This window comes from Marmota flaviventris, chromosome 16, assembly GCF_047511675.1.
Source record: "Marmota flaviventris isolate mMarFla1 chromosome 16, mMarFla1.hap1, whole genome shotgun sequence".
In the NCBI taxonomy this organism is placed as follows: domain Eukaryota; kingdom Metazoa; phylum Chordata; class Mammalia; order Rodentia; family Sciuridae; genus Marmota; species Marmota flaviventris.
Window position 1 is genome coordinate 71,900,322 of NC_092513.1, and position 18,135 is coordinate 71,918,456.

An 18,135-nucleotide genomic window follows, 5' to 3' on the forward strand; every position below is an offset into this window, starting at 1 on the left:
TGTTGATTTTTCTTAAAACTCAGTGTCTTTCCTAACAGTTACTGAACTCATCACTTACGTTTATTTTTTTTTCTTCAGATATAGAGTGATAGATCCAAGATCTAGAACACTCCTTTGTTTTCAGTGACCCCCCCAATCTCAAGGGAAATGGGGGCAGAGAGATGTCATCCTTAGGGAGAAGGGAGAGCTTTGCTCCAGCTGGTGCTGTGCACGTGATGGGGTGACGCTGTCCCCAGGACTGGGGACCAAGCAGGTCCAGAGGCAGAAGCAAATCTCCATTTAACCTAAATGCTGCATTTCCAGGACATCAAGCAAATATATATTTGGCCTTCCCCACTCCATTCAAAGATGTTTAAGTAACAGAGGCCAAAGAGAATTTTAAAAATGTTTTCCAGGGGCTGTGGATGTGGCTCAGTGATAGAGAGCTTGCCTAGCGTGTATGAGGCCCTGGGTTCCACCATCCACAGCACTGAAAAAAACCTTATTTTTTTCAAATATATATTTTTGGAAATTAGGTGCTGATCCCCCCCCTTGTAGTGTTAGAAAATCTGATTCTCTATTGATTAAATGTAAATATAACAAGTCTTCAAGAAAGGAAGAACCTGGGAACATGTGGAGTAGCTTATCAATTATCTACTCACCTACGTATTTGGCCAAAGATTGTAGAGAAACAGGAGGATGTAAAAGTAATAAGTAGAGGAAATCGCCTTTGCTAAACTAATCAGACTCATGGATGACTTTGTATTTCTGCGGCACAGGCTGGCATAATTCATCTTGGCAAAATCTCCACTGCACCCTTGTGTTTTAGTAACAGCAGAAAAAAAATATCAAAGTGTTTCAAAGATATGTGGGCACTTGGCCGACAGGACTGAACCAGGAGACCCCTAGGTTAATCAACGGGGGCTCATTTAGCTTCTGTTTTTATGGGAACTCAACTGAGGATCTGCCCACGTTCCCAGCCCTTACTGATCCCTCTGGTTCAAAGCACAAGTGTTAAGTGGAAGATTCTATAGGAGAGCAGAGACCAGAAAGCTCCATCTGACAAATCTTCCAAAAATCTTCCTTTAGATTGAACGAATAACTGGCTCAAATCAACCTTTTCAAAATTTTGCATTTTAAGAAAAAAGACCTTGGCATTTATATTTGATGATGATCATCAAGAGGAGAAGATGAGAGGTAAATAAATAAAACAAGGAAAAGAAGCAAGCTAAAGAACCATTGTGAACAGTGAAGACGTTTTTTTCCCCTTCAATAAGTTTTGTATCGGAAACTATGAGGCACATATAAAAATCTACAGGAAGTGGGAAAGATTCCTCATTACCTGCCTGGAGGCAATTCACTTGCTTTTGGCAAAGCTGTTATAAACTGACAAATACACAAGATGGATGACATTGTAACACACACCTAGTGCGGAAATGGAGTGCAGAATGAAATGATCCATATCAGGGGGAAAAAGGAGCCACGGAGAGGCTGAACAGCTGCGAGGCTTCCACACAGCATCAGCTCTGATAAGAAATCAAGCCCCGACTTTTACATTCATTTTCCTGAGGATGATAGCATCTTTTCTGTATTAGCTCCCTGTCATGATTCTATCAATCATGTCGGAGCCACTGAGTGAAATTTAACACGAGCGCTGCAGAACGTATTGCTTCGTTGATAACCATTTAAATGAACTCGTTTAAGATTAACATAATGCTAAATTATATGACATTACTTCTTTGGTACAACATAAGCTCAGCAGCTGAGATGCAAAATTGCCCGTCGACTTATGAATGGATCAAGAAAATGTCGTATAGATACATTATATTTAATGACATTAAAATCATTAATTCCTGTTTCCTTAAAAATAATCCCCAGGAGAGTGTAATTCCTTCTGACCAATTCGGTTCCATTTTGTTCATCTTGGCATCCAATTATTTGAAGTCAACGTTTTAGCGAAACATCTTTTAGCTCTCTGTACCTTTTCTGTTTAGTGTGTAGGGCTGGAGTTCCAGATTTGGACCTGTTTTTGAGATTATCTTCCTGCAATAGCCCTCCGGCCTCTGAACTTCTGCCCAGGGGAATTCAAGCTCTCATGCAGAGGTGGAGGGCAGTGAGCCACAGAGAGCTATAGACCCCACCTGCTCCATGATGTGTGAGGGGCTTTGGGCAGGACACCCCACTTAGCTTTTCTGCCTTCATGTTTCAAATGGCACCAACACAGCTTACTCCGTGTGATAGCTGGAAGAGAGAAATGACTCATTAGGGTCTTATTAAGTATAGCTACAATAAGGACAGTTTTGTTATGAGCACTGGGAAACGAGTCAGGTGTGTGGACATCTGGCACCTCATCTAACCTTCGCACTCAAGGGTACACAGTCTTGCGTTGGTCAACTTTTTCATTGCTGTGACCAAAAGACCTGGAAGAGACAAGTTAAAAGAGGAAATGTTGATTTTGGGCTCATGATTTCAGAGGGTTGATCTCTGCTGGGCCAAACTTATTACTCTGGTCCAAGGTAGGGCAGAACATCATGGCACTGGTGTGTTGGAGGAGTGCTGGTCTGTTCATGGTGACCAGGGGCGGGGGTAGGGAATGCCTCCGTTGACCCCACCTCCTCTAGTCACACCCCACCTGCATACAGTTACACCCAGTCAGTTCATTCAAACTAGGATGATTATGTTACAGCTCTCATAGTCTAATCTTTTTGCCTCTGAATATTCTTGTATTAACACGGCAAATTTTGGGGGGACACTTCATATCCAAACCATAACAGATCACACCTGGGAAAACTTCTCTCAGCACAAGGAGGGGGGAGAGTAATTATTTTGCCGTAGCTGGAGCTTAAGTTTCAGACCTGATGCTAGGCAGTAAGTTGTAAAAGTGTAAGTTATGTATTTAACTTTTTAGAGTCTTGGTTTTGGTCTATTTCAAATGGTGTTGATAATAGTGCCTTCTAGATTTTATAGCACTATTATGAGAGAACAATTAGTAGAGATACATATTTTAATAAGTAAAAGCCTTACTGCATATGCAATACTATCAATATTCATATTCATAAAACATATTACAGATAGCGTCACAGAAATGGATTTCTCTGCCCACCCCTTCCCTTAACACCCTTCTAGTTGGAATCAAGTCTTTTCTCGTCTGTACTCCATTATACCTTCAGCTTTGTTTTCACTCATTGTATTGGGTCTCGTGCTTTTATCACTTGAGTGTATATTTTTATGCTCAATAGAATGTATGCTCTGTGGGGCAAGGAACATAACTTAGTATTGATCATGCACAGTGAGTCTCTCAATAAATAAGGAATTGAATGTCCTCAGTCAGCTAGAGTGGTCTTTCTAATGATGGTAACCACTTCCGAACCCCTGTTACCTATCCCCTTCTCTGTTGCATATGTCACAACAATGTAAAGAATGGACTCAGGGAGCTTGAGATCTTGAACATTGTTGAATTTTTCACCAACTTTTTATAGGTGGAGAGTGAAGACACAGGTTACCTCCCTGTCTTTCCAGTATTCTTGTCTCAGCTCAAAAAAGTCTTCAGAATTTTCCACAGAAGATATTACATATTTACAAATATTTCTAAAGCTGAGAGCAAAATTTGAAAACTGTAGCCCAAAACTCTTAAAACTGAGGGAAATCTAGTTTTAAAAAACATTTCATTGAGTAAGACCATCCCGGTCTGCAATGACTCAAATTCAAAGGTGTAATGAATCTGAGGTAGTTTTTAGATATCAAGCTAATCCTCATTGACTTTGTTAACGATTTATTTCACAGAGCAGAAAATTGTAGTTTTAATGAAGTCTAATTTTTCATTTCTTTCATTCATGGGTTATATTTTAGTGGGTTATATTTTTAGTGTTGTATCTAAAAACTCACAGCCAATCTCAGGGAACCCAAATTTTCTCTTATGTTTTCTTTTAGAGTTTTGTATTTTACTTCAATGTGCACAATTTACTTTATGTAAGATTTGTGAGAGGCTGAAAGTCTTACAGGTGTCTGTCTGTTCCAACACCAACAGTCATCCTTTCTCCATAGAATTGCTTTGACTCCTTGAGGAAATATCAGTTGACTACACATATTTTGGGCTCTATTTTGTGGCATTACTTCATTCTTTCATCAATATACCACAATGTCTTGATTATTTATAGCTTTATAGTAAAACTTGAAGTTTAGTGTTAATATTTCATATTTGTTCTTCTCTTTTGATAATATACTGGCTATTTGGGGTCTTGTGCCTTTCTATATAAACTTTTGAATCAGTTTTCTGATATCTATAAAGGACCTTGCTGGGAATTTGAATCAAGTTGGGAAAAAATGACATCTGACCAATATTGAATTCTCCATTCCATGAATATAGACTATCTCTCCAATTATCTAGATCTTTGTTTTATTTCATGAAGTTTTCTAGTTTTCCATAGAGCACTCCTAGGCACATCCCCACCCTGCTGAGTTATTCATCTACAAATAACAGGAGAGATCTGCTGCCCCAGGTGTCCCTGACTCAGTCAGGCTAGGTGGGGACCCACAGCAGCCCCCTAGCAGCCACCAATCAGCATGGGACAGGGAAATACCTGGGATGCCAGATGACCCTCCCAGTGGTTTATGGTGGTTGATAACAAGTTGGGAAACCATGTAGTTCAGCACGTACACCCCTCTTGGCTTAAACCAATCAGTTCAAATGAATACCCCTTTTGTACTGACCAATCACCCCTACCCAACTTGTTTCTGCCAGTGAATGTGCTAATCATGTTTTAGAGTTGTTATTTGATTTTCCCGCGGTGTGTGATGATTTGCTAAGGGATGCTATGATGTATGTGAAGTCCCTGCCTTCTCCAAAGAATGTATAAAACTGCTGCAAACCCTGGGCTCGGGGCCTCTCAGCGTCACCAGTTGCTGTGTGTGTGCGTGCGGAGGACCGAGCTAGCTCGCAATAAACACCTCTTTGCTGCTTACATCGATCTTGGGTCTCTGGTGGTCTTTGGAGGTCCCGAATTCGAGCATAACAAACCCAGGGGTTCTTAACCACAGAGCCACATCCCCACCCCCTTTTACATTTTATTTTGAGACAGGATCTTGATAGTTGCTTTAGATTGCTGAGGCTGGCCTTAAACTCACGATCCTCCTGCCCCAGTCTCCTAAGTCACTAGAAATACAGGCCCGCATCAATGAACCTGGCTTAATATTGTTTTTAGTTGTTGTTGGTGCAGTAATAAGTGGTATGTGTTATTCTGCTTATTGAGCTCCCTGGATCTGTGACCGCCATTGATTTTTAGAAAAAGCTTTTCTGTCTACCCTTACTATTGCTACTCATTATTTCATATTTTCCATATGAAATTGTGTGCAGTTCTTGAGCAGTTTTTTTTTTTTTTTTTTTTTTTGGTACTGGGGATTGAACTCAGGAGCACTCCACCACTGAGCCCCATCCCCAGCCCTGTTTTGTATTTTATTTAGAGACAGGGCCTCACTGGGTTGCTTAGGGCCTTGCCATTGCTGAGGCTGGTTTTGAACTTGTGATCCTCCTGCCTCAGCCTCCCAAGCCGCTGGGATCAGCTTGAGAAATCTTATTGGCATATCTTCAGCCTCTCTGATTCTATCCTTGGTCATGTCCAGTCTACAAAGCTTATTAAAAGTACTTCATTTTCATTGAGGTTATTTTTATTTCTATCATTTCCTTTTGATTCTTTCTTAGAATTTCCGTCTCTCTGACTTCAATACTCATCTTTTCTTACATGTTTGTCTCCTTTCTCCAGCACAGCCTTTAACATATTAACCATCGTTATCTTAAATGCTCAATCCGATAATTCCAAAACTTATGTCATATTTGAGTCTGGGTCAGATTGTCTCTTCAGACTGTCTTTCCTTGACTTTCAGCATACCTTATAGTTCTTTGTTGAAAGTCAAACTTGATGTATTAGGTGAAAGGAACTGAAGGAAAGAGGCCTTCGGTTTGAAGCTTTATATTAATTTAGCTGAGACTTGGCTGAGTTCAGGGCTTGCTGTGGCTGTAGATGAGGCTTCAAATTCCTCAGATGCCCTTGTTATCTCCCCTGTTTTCTTTAGTATCCCCAAGAACTGAGATGTGCAGCTCTCTCTGATGTGATCCACTGTTGTGATAATGGAGCCTTATTGAAGGGTGGTAAGGAAGGTGGGGGGAGTGTTGTATTATCTGGTGCCTGAATCTTAGTTCTAAGCCAGTCTGTGTCCCTACTTGTGAGTTTCCCAAGTGTCTCCCAGCTCCTCCTCCCTCCCCTTTGGTGGGATAATGAGGCTGGAGGGGGCTAGAGTTGGGGAAGTGCCCCCCAGCTAAGCAAAATGAGGCTCCTTTCTCTGGTGATGAGCCCTATGTTAGGGAGAATGCTCTGAATATATTTCAAAATTATTACTTTTCCTCTCCTACTGACAGAGGCAGGAGGTGATTTTTTCTTTTCTCTTCGCTGTGAAAACCTGGTAGGGTTTACGATGGTAAAACTCAGGTGAAGGTGGGATCCTTTCAACCATGCAGCCTCCAGAGTCTCACAACCTCACCCTGGTCCAAGCCCAGCCAGTGGCAAAACACCAAAATTACCATTTTAATATTTCTATTGGTTTGTGCTCCAGTAGCCTCTGCGCCTGTTAAAATGATCCCAGCTGTACCTCTGTTTCTTCAGATTCTGGGGTTATAATTTTCCTTGTGACCTCAATTCTCTGATGAACCCAAGAAAAATAAATTATTTTCCAGGTTGTTCCGATTTTTTTTCTTATTGTGAGGACAGAAGGGACAACTTCAAAACCCTTGACAGGTTGCCGTGTAAACTGGAAGTCTGGCTTTTAAAGAAATAGCTGTCTTGCTGGCAGCTAATTGTAATACCTTAAAAATGTACTATTCTGATTAACCAGGGGCCCACTGCCACTGAAAATCAATATGTTAGGTGAGTAACTAGTTCTGACTGATGTAATTTAATTCTATTTTAGGAGCTCCCAAATTCACTAAAGATAGCCCCACCTGAGAGCTTCAACTCCATTTGCACATATATTAGGCTGTTTCAAGCAGTGAGGATTCGGAAGCTTCCAAAACACCCATTTCACATCTCCTCGCTGGAATTGCCTGGCACGTTTTTCTGGTAAGCCAGACACTGATAGGCAATTTGGCAGACGTTGCACAAACAGCTTCCCTTAGTTCTGCCTCCAGGGAGAAGCAATGCAGGCTGCTGTCTCCATTTACAACATTCTTCTAGGGCACAGCTGCCAGCCTTCTTGCCAAAACAAATAGAACTGAGCCTTTGCTCTACCTCGTGAACTGGCATTAACTATTTGTAGCCCAGAAAGATAAACTTTTTAAAAAAACTTTTTGATAAGGGTGTTGAACATGGTGGAAGAGTGGCAACCACTGTATAGGAGCTGCTCCCTAATGCTGAATAAAAACCAGAGTCCCCTGGTGGCATGGTGAGGCAGGTGGCCTGGGGAAGAGCACGGGGAGCAAGTCAGAGCCAGCCACAAAGTAGAACCCAGAAACACCAGTTCTTAGGATGGAAAGAGAAGAAAACGAATTCACTGCACCTGCGCCAGGTGCAGGGTGGCTCAGGGGGCAGGGAGCTCCCCTCCAGGGAGCTGAGAGTGTCCTAGTGAGTTTAAGAAGAAGCAGACCCACCATCTGAGCAGAAGGAGCCTCATGAAGTGAGCTGGCGGGGCAGGGGGTCCCAGCACTTCTCAGACCACAGAGTGAATCAGGGACGTGGTGGCAGCCTAGAGGGCACCCTTGTTTAAACCCTTTGTGTGGGAGACAGCGACTCCTGTGGTTTTCCTTGATTTCCTTTTTTCTTCTTTTTGTCCTGCAGAAGCAATGGCCACCTGTGCTTGACTTCCCTTTGGATAGGCGGCCACCCAAGCCTTGAGTCAGTCTGGGCTCAAGGTGAGACTGTGGCCTGGAGAAGCCCTGGGCAGTGGCTGCTGGCCTTGCAAGTGCAGAGCAGAGAAAAGCAAAGCAGGCTCCCTGAACTCTGTGACAGGGACAACGCTGACAGGGAGTAGCCGTGGGTCGGGGCTGGTAGGAAGCCGCTTTCTGTAGCACCCTCCACAGGCTTGGCCACCCCAGGGCCCCTATGCCTAGAAGTGTCTGGAAATTTGTTGAAAAAACGTGGGCACTTTCCACATTTCCCCCAGTACAGGGACCAAGGCTCTCAGAACTAGGGGCACAAGAACAATCCAGATCAATTCACAGGCTACCGGGGTGAGAGAACGGGCAAGCAGAAGCTGCTAGACCTACCCTCCCGTCTCCAAGTACTAACACACGGTGATGCCAAGGGTGAATTCTACTGTGAAATGCACAGCACTTCCCCAATGCTGGAGCTCAGCATGTCAAGTTTGTCCATTTGGGACCAGAGCTGAAAAATGAATGAACTGTACAGTAATTGTGTCCCACAAGCCTCCTTAGAGCTGAGGGACTCTAAAACCAAGCCTCAGACAGAAGGGTCTCCAATGGAAATGCCTCAGCAAGGAGAAACTGGGAGCACTTCCCGATTGCTGCTGCATTATCTGTTTTTTTGGAAAGTGTTTTCTGTGTCTTTCTCACGGTTTTCTTTACAGTTCAATCTAATTTTATATGTTTTTCAGCTAATTGGGTTTTTACTGATACTTTTCTTTTTTTCCATATCTGTTCTTTCCCCTTCTTTTTCAATCCTTCTTTCTTTCCTTATTTTATCTTCTCTCTTCCCTTTTTCACCTTTTTTTCTTTCTTTCATTTTTACAATACAATTTAGTATTGAGTGTACTATTATTAACGCTTAGCTTTCCAGCCTATTTTATATTATTATCACCGACTTTTTTATTGCCTACTAGAATAGTAGAGATTAGACACTTTGATTATGCTGATTGGATGTCTCCATGCTAAGATATTCCCCGGCTCAGGGTATACTGTAAAGAGAGAGCTGCTCACTAAGTGACTGTCACCTGACAGGGAAGAGGAAGGCATCACAACAGAGATCCTCACAAACACAAGCAAAAAGCCAAAAAAGACTCCCCAAACCTTGTAACCCCTAAATAACTGAATCCACAGATATGGAAGTAGACGCAATGATGGACAACACATTTTAAAACTTGACTGTTAAAACAATCAGTGACTTAGAATAAGATCAAAGTAATCTAACTAAGGAGAATGCACAGATTCTAAAGAAACATTTCAATAAAGAGATTTTTGAAGAACTAAACAGAAGTCTTGGATACGAAAGGAAAATAAGTCAAATAAAAAACTCAGTTGAAAGTCTCTCCAAGAGAGAAGTAGAAGACAGAATCTCAGAGCTTGAAGACCAAATGGACACACTTGAGTATTCAGACAGTATTAAAGAAAAAAAAAAGCACCTATGATCAGAATATCGAAGAACTCTGGGACAATATTAAGAAGCCTAAGTTAGCCTTACAGGTATTGAGAAAGGAACATAGAGCTAAACTAATGACATTGATAAGCTATTCAGCAAAATAATAGAAGAAAAATTTCTAAACTTTAGAAATGATGCAGACTTATAAACACTAGAGGCATTTAGAACCCCAAATAAACAAGATGAGAAAAGACCCTCTCCACAACACTTGATTAAAATATAGAAGACCCAGAACAAAGATAAAGTAAAGTGGCAAGAAATAAATTCAGGTCATAGTTAGAGTAAAACCAATCAAAACAACAGAAGATTTCTCAACAGAAACCTTAAAGTCCAGAAGAACTTGGAATGATATATTTTAAGCCCTGAAAACAAAACAAAATAAAAACTTGCCAACCAAGATTGCTGTATCCAGAAAAACTATGCTTCAGAATCAGAAAACAAAAAAACTTCCAAGCTAGGCATGGTGGAGCACGCCTGTAATCCCAGCAGCTCAGGAGGCTGAGGCAGGAGGATAGAGAGTTCAAAGACAGCCTCAGCAACTTAGCAAGGTCCTAAGCAACTTAGTGAAGCTCTAAGTAACTTAGTAATACCCTGTCTTAAAATAAAGAAATAGAAATAGCTTGGGAGGTGGCTCAGTGGTTAAGCACCTCTGGGTTCAACCCCCTGGTACCAATACAATAAAACAAAATAAAAATTAAAACCCCCAAACCAAAAAACCTTCCAAGATAAGCTAAAACTAAAAGAATTAGTGACTAAGACAGCATTTCAGGATATACTTATAAGAATCCTATAATAGAAGACAAACACACACACATACACACACACGTAACAACAACAAACAAACAAACAAGAGAACTTGGGAAAGAATCAATCTCATTAGAAGAGTAGATAAATAAACAAGAATTAGGATTGAAGCAAAATTAGGAATGACTCAAAATGGCAGGAATTAATACATAACAACACTGAATGTAAATCTATTAATTTCTTCAATTAAAAGATATAGACTCTCAGAGTGGTTTCAAAACAAGACCCATCTATTTTTTGCCTGTAAGAAACACACTTCATGGACAAAGATGTCCACAGGTTCAAAGTGAAAGACTAGAACATGATATTCCATGCAAACAAACCTGAATGTAAGCAGGATTAGCTACTCTCTGACGAAGCAGACCTCAAGCCAAAATTAGTTAGGAGAGACAAAGAAGGTCACAGATACTGGCAAAGGGAGCAATCCAACAAGAAGATATAATGACAGTAAATATTTTTGCCCCAATACTGGTGCAACTAATCACATAAAATAAACTCTTAACCATAAAGGTTTAGTACAATAGTAATGGGTGATTTCAATATACCTCACTCACTAATGTATAGTTCATCCAAACATAAAATCAATTAAAACATACTATTAATTAAATAGACTTAATGTCATCTACATAACATTCCATCCCATAACAGTTGGATACTTTATTTTCAGATAATTATGGAACTTTCTTCAAAACAGATACAATTTTAGACCACAAACTTGGCCTATTTTGGAAAGCTAATTAAGGACTATGTTGAAAAATAAATTATGTTACCTTAAATTGGAAAATCTAGAAGAAATGGATAAATTTCTAGACATGTATGACCTACCAAATTGAACCAAGAGAATGTAAGAAAACTGAAACAGACCTGTAACAAGCAATGAGAGCAAAGCAGTAATAAAAACCTTCCAACAAAGAATAGAAGATGGATTTTCAGCTGAGTTCTACCAGACCTTTAAAGAAACTAATGTCAATGCTCCTCAGATTATTCCATGAAATAGAAAGGGAGGGCACTCTTCCAAATTCATTCTATGAAGTCATATCACATTCATACCAAGACCAGATAAGGACACATCAAGGAAAGAAAATTACAGGCTAATATCATTGATCAACATAGGCACAACAATCCTTAGTAAAATAGTAGCAAATAGAATTCAACAACACACTGAAGTTAGTTTCATTGTACGGGTGTAAGGATGTTTCAACATATGCAAATTAATAAACCTAATATGCTGTATAAATAGGATCCGGTACAAAGATCACATGATTATCTCAATAGATTCAGAAAAAGCCTTCAAAAATTCAACACCAATTTCTGATAAAAACCTTGAAAAAATAGAAATGCAAGAAACTTACCTCAAAATCATAAAGCTTATCTATGACGACCCAAAGCCAGCATCATACTGAATGTGGAAAAACTGAAAGCACTTCCTCTAAACTCAGGAACAGGACAAGGATGTCTACCCTCATGACTCTTTTTCAAAATAGTACTTGAAACTTTAGCCAGAGCAATTAGGCAAGAGAAGCCAATAAAAGGGATACAAATAGGAAATAAAGAAGTTAAATTTTCTCTGTTTGCAGGTGATATGATCCTGTACTTGGGATACCTCTCCCCCCCCAAAAAAATTAAACCCTCCTCCAGAATATATCTAGAGATGATAAACAAATTCGTCCAAGTAGCAGATACAATATCAACATACAAATGTCAATAGCTTTTCTATACATCAATAATGAATCTTCTGAGAAAGAAATCAGGAGAACAATGCTATTCAAAATGACTTAAATGATAAAAACAAGACTAAATCTAACCAAAGAGGTGAAAGATCTATACAGTGGAAATCATAGAACATTGAAAAAAGAATTCAAAGAAGGCACCAGAAGATGGAAAGACCACCCCCCTGCTCCATAGGCATAGACAGTCAGAATTAATAAGGCTACAATAGTCATATTACCAAAATCCATCTACTGATTCAACGAAATTATCATCAAAATGCCAATTATATTCTTCTCAAAACTAGAAAAAAAAATCCTGAAATTCATATGGAAGAATGAAAGACCTCAAGTAGCTCAAGAAATCTTCACACACAAAAAAGTAAATTCGGAGACACCACAATATTTAATTTCAAATTATATGACAGAGCCTTAGTAAAAAAAAAAAATCAGCATTGTACTGGAAAAAAAGAAACGAAAAAACAATAAAACAAACCAGATATGAAGACCAATGGAATAGAAGATACAGAGACAGATTCAAACAGTTATAGTCATCTGATTCTTGACAAAGGAGCCAAAGATGTTGAATAAAATATAGCTTTTTTTTTTTTTTTAAAAAACAAACGATGCTAGGAAAACTGGATATCCATCTGTAGAAGAATGAAACTAGAACTCTCTCATCCTGCACAAAGGCCAACTCAAAATAGATCAGAGACATAGGAATAAGCTCAGAAACTTTGCAAGTGCTAGAAAAGAACCTAGGGAAAGTCTCCAACATGTAGGTGTAGGCAGCCATTTCCACGTAGAATTCCTGTAGTTCAAGGAATCATACCAAGAATTAATAAGTGAGATGGCACTAAACCTAAAAGCTTCTGCACAGCCAAGTAAATAACTAACAGCATGAAGAGAAAGCCTACAGAATGGGAGAAAATCTTTGCCAGCTACTCTTCTGACCATGAATTGTGATCCAGATATCTAAAGAGCTCAAAAAAAAAAAAAAAAAAAGCCAAATGACCCATTCAATAAGCAGGCAAATGAATTAAACAGACACTTCTCAAAAGAAGTACAAATTGTCAATGGCATGAAAAAAAAATGTTCTGCACTGTTAGCCATCAGAGAAATGCAAATCAAAACTACACTGAGATGCCATCTCACTTCAGTCAGAATGGCAATCTTCAACAATAGAAATGGCAATAAATTATGGTAAAAATGTCAAGGCAAAGACAGCCCTTGCACACTGCTGGTGGGAAGGTGAATTAACACAGCTACCCTGGAAACCATGATGGAGCGCCTTCAACAAACTAAAAATGAAACGATGATATTACCCAGAAAAGGAGGTATATACACACAGTGGGGTTTTATTTGGCCCTAAAGAAGAACAAAATGTTGTCATTTGCAGGAACATAGGTGGAACTAGAGAGCAGTATGTTAAGCACAATGAGTCAGAAACAGACAAGTTCTGTACATTTTCTCTGGTATGTGGAGCTATGGAGAAGAAAGGAAATGAAAGTCATCTTTGAAAATAGAAAGGAGACCATCAGAGGAGAGTACAGAGAACAGGGGGAAGGAGGAGGAGGAGGAGGAGGAGGAGGAGGAGGAGGAGGGGGGGGGGGAGAGGTAGGCAAATGAAATGGATCCAATTATGTTATGTGTACATGTGACTATGTCACAATGAGACCCACTCTTCTGTATAGTTAAGATGCACCAATAAAATTTAAGAAATCAAAAATACTTTTGTACTTCTTTTTAATTTTTAAAAAATGTCATTCCCATATATTAACCCCTTGTCAATCTCAATTTGCCCAGTTGTTATTTTGACAGGTAAACATTGAAGACCATCCAGCATTTTATGATCTATATTGTTCATCTCCCACTATGACCAAAAAGCCAAGATTTTTGTGTTGAACCATGGAGGTTCAGTATAAAGAAAGAAATAAGGTTTAGCTTTATCTCCTGATTTGTGAGTAGAAGACCCGGTTTGAGAACGTGTTCATAAGCAGAGCATCATCTTTCCTAAAGCCAGTCTGTCACATAAATATTTTTGCCAGCTATGTAAAAACAAAGTGGAAAGTTCAAGTGAAAAATGAAATCATCTTGGAAGCACTAAAGCCTGCGTCAAGCAACTTAAGAAAAGCTGCTGTGTGGATATCACAAAGTGTGGGGGGAATTCGCCTTGCTGGGTCATGGAGCTGCAGCTACGTCACCTGAGCCATTGAAGATGACCTGGGAGGGAGGCTGTTGGTTGAGACTCAGTTGTAAACAGTGGGATATGTTCTAGGAAAGTTGATCAGAAATGGATTTGTCACAGGGAATTGAAAGTTGCAGATGGAGCCATTTCAGGAATGACTCTCATATTCACAGCAAAACCAGGCCACTAAGGATGTGCTGCGCCTCCTGTCATTGAGAATCTCTAGAGCCCAGAACCTGTTTCTAGAGCTATGAGCTCCAGAAACACACTGTCTCCACCTTGACCCGAAAGCCCCGATTGTGGTGACCAACTCCAGCTCCAGCCCAAGCGGAGCAGGAATGCCTCTCACCGGCGAGACCTAAATAGCTCCTGGCACTCTACCCACCAGAAAATCTTAAGGATGTGACTTTCCGCTTCCTAGACTCTGAGAGAAAGTGTCCGGGATGAGCCACCCTTGGCATTGGTCACAGGCATTACCTGATGGAAGATATCTGATTTGTTTTCATGTTGATGTCTTTATTTATTTATCTATTTTAAAAAGCCCGTTTTAAACTATACACATTTAGTCGTATTTTAATTATTTTTCAGTTCCCCTGTTTTTTTTAGGAGACCTTCATATTGTCAGCCATGGTTTGGGCAAACATGTTTAATTCTCAAGAACGTCTTTCTGTAATAGTGTATTGGTGACAACACGTGAAGACAGGGTCTTTTGTCTTCTTGGCTTAGTGGAGGGGTCCTTGGCAAACTGGGACCACATACATGGCCAGCAGACTGTTGTCAAAAATTGCTTGTTTGTTCTTTTTTTTTTTTTTTTTTTTTTAAATCACAGCCACACAGATTTGTTGGCATGTTTATTTATCTGGGCTGCTTTTGTCCTGCAGGGGCAGAGTTGAGCTGTGTAGTGATTGCAGGGTTCACGAAATCTAAATATCCATTTTCTTCCCCAGAGAGGAGGGTGGGGGATGAAGCAAGAGCTGAGGCTGAGGAGAAGAACCTTCTTACCTTCCACAGCTGATGGAACCCATTGCTCCATGGTGTCTTAACCTGGAAAGTGGGAAGAATAATCAAAACCGTACATCGTACTGGGCTATTGTTTCAAGAAGGTGTTATGGTTTGCATATGAGGTGTCCCCCAAATGCTCATGTGTGAGACAAGGCAGGAAAGCTTAGAGGTGGGAGGACTGGGTTAGGAGAGCCTTAACCTACTGGGTGCGTTTGTCCCCTGATAGGGATTAACGGGGTGGTAACTGTAGGCGGGTGGGATGTGGCTAGAGGAGGTGGGAACCTGGGGGCTTGACTTTGGGGTATGTATTTTGTCCTGGTGAATGGACTCTCTGCTTCTTTACTGCCATGTCCTGAGCTTCCTTCCTCCTCCACACCCTTCTGCCACGATGTCCTGCCTTGCCTTGGAACCAGAGCAACGGAGCCGGCCATCTATGGACCGAGCCTTCTGACCAGTGAGCCCCAAATACACTTTTCCTCCTCCAAAATTGGTCTGGACAGGTCTTTTGTCACAGAGATGAGAAATCTGACGAGAACAGAGGGGTAAAGCATGAGCAGTAGAGTTCTGCTACTGAGCATGATATCATTTTCACAGATTTAACACATGCACACGGAAAACAATTAGAACATCACATAAAGCTGTGAAGTGAAAATGTGATTTCTCCCATAACACTCTTCACTCAAAACTGTTTTGTTCCTTGGGTGTAATTTCAAAAGAAAATTATACACTTACTCAAATGTATATAAGTAAACAGATTGCTTCTATTTTTTTCCTCTGACAAATCAGGTAATCCTGTCGTGTACTGTTTTGTGCAGTGTGGACCTGGGTTCCCATTCTGGTTGTTCCCGACCAGATATGTGGCCTTGGGCTGGTCATTCATCACTCTCTCTGGAAGAGTCCTTATCTCTCTGATCGTCATGGAAATGAAATGAACCAGGACATGTTAAGTCTGCAGCACAGCTCCCCAGGCACAGCATGACAAATGCCAGCCCTTCGTTGTCATTATTAATATGAGTATAGCAGGATTTCTAACCCAGGTCCCTGAAGATTTTTTAAATAGTATTTAGTGACCTGAACATTGACTCAGATTCCATGGCTCTCTAGAGGTCTTGTCTGGGCCAGAGGGTTCTCCTTTGTAAAGGGAAGGGGTCAGAGTGGATGATTGGCCACACATTTGCCACCTGAAGAGTCTATGGATAACATTTGTTGCCTTTCCATGTGTGGAGAGAGGAGGCGAAGCAAGTCACCCAGGAGTGGCTGGAAACGCCCACGCTGGGTCCCCTGTTGATGTGGGCTGCAGACCATCTTGGAGCCTGGGCCCTGAGCTCCAGGAATCTAGGGAGATCACCCCTAGGCAGTGAGGCTGTGGCCTGGGGCAGGTGCAGCTCCCTGGATATGTTCTCTCGCCTTTTCTTCTCACTCACTCTTCCCACAGGGCTTATGGCTTCCTGGAAAAAGGGACCATTGGCCAAATGTGCCTCCCTTCCTTCCAATCTGGCCCCCTGACCCTCACTCCTGCAGCCTGGGGTGGCACATTGTTAGAAAATAGTCCTGCATAAGCCTTTGCCTTAAACCCTGCTTTCTATGGAAGCTCTAATAAAACAGTCTATAAAACTTTTTTTTTCCTTATTGTTATCATAGTATCTAAGCAGAGAAATGTTCTTAGGATCGTTTTTGGAAACGCTGCTTCCTGTAATACTTTTGGCAGTTGATCTTCAGCCTTCCTCTGGTACTATTGGAATTATGAGCTTAGATTGTTCTAGATACATCTTCATCCTTTCCTAACACCCAATTCTGGCAGGCAACAAATGCTTTCTCGTCTGTTTCTACCCCCTCACTTCACTGCATTAACTCAGGTCAGGATGCCCTCCTGGAGGACATGAGCAGACTAAATAACAAGGGGAGGGGATGGTACAGATAGCCCTCAGCTACAGAGGTCATCTTGCTAGTAAAGCAGGACTGGGAAACACAGAAGTAGCCAAAGGGTTTCCAGCTGTTTTGTTTCACAGCTAAAATGTCACAGAATGGTCCAGGTTATATTTGCTTCAACTTTGCCTCACCGCTGCCAAGCATTCCCAAGTCTGGAGTGCAGTGTCATGGAACTCAGGCGAAGGCCTGTGGCTGCCCTTTCCCTCCTGCGTGAAGGTTCTCTGAGACACTGAAGCAAGCAGGTCAGCGAGGTGCTGGGGGGAGTTTTCATCAATTGCTATTATTTTCATGCCATTCAGGCGAAACAGTGAACAATTTAAAAGTAAAAGTCCAGAATTGCAGGCCCATGAAAACAAGAAACCCGAGGATGATGAGTCGGCCAGGCTTGGAGTACCTTTAATTCACTAAGAATTAGGTGGAACACCAGGAAGGGTAAGTGATATGGAGGTCGCATTTGCTTTGGAAAAGATCCTGTTACATTCAAAGAAGGAATAAACCTGTTGGGACCAAATCATGAGATGTAGTAGGTGCTGCTTCAGTTTCTCTGATATTCCAAAAAAAAGAAAAAAGAAAAAAAAAAGAAAAAGAAAAAGAAAAAAAAGAAAGAAAGAAACATGCAGTTTTATGACTCTCAACTGTCGCACACTGAAAACTCTGTTGAGCCTGGGAGCTTAGGCTTGATGCTCTTGCAGACACTGCTGCCTACTTAGAAAAAGGAAAGAAAAACGTTGACATTAAAGATGTTAAATGGAAGTGCTGGGAAGTGACATTGGCTGAATTACGTTGTTAGACTGTGAGCATGGACAAAACATGTAAAAACGAGCCCCATCCTTATGTACAAGGATAATGCACCCATCAAGAATGTGGGGGAGACATCAGTCGGCACCAATGGGTCAGTCAGCAGCTGTTTATGTGCCCACGGTATGTTTATGTTTCTCAGCCTCGCACTGTGACACCTTGGGCTGGGGGACTCTGGGTTGCTTGGGGACTGTCCTTCTTGAGGTGTTTTGCAGCATCCCAGGGCTCGACGGACTAGATGCCAGTAGCAACTTCCACCTCCAGTTGGGAGAATAAAAAATGTCTCTAGAAATGGCCGAAGGTTTTCCCAGGGAGCACAACGCCCCAGAACGCCCCCTGGTTGAGAAACCGGAGGCTGGTGCAGCCAGGA

The 18,135-nt window shown here is 41.2% G+C and overlaps 1 long non-coding RNA gene across 2 annotated transcripts in view; it reads left to right on the plus strand.

Annotated features, from left to right (window-relative positions):
* Window positions 1-18,135, plus strand: part of LOC139702151 (uncharacterized) — a 158,735-nt gene that overhangs the window by 38,415 nt on the left and 102,185 nt on the right. The window lies entirely within an intron of this gene.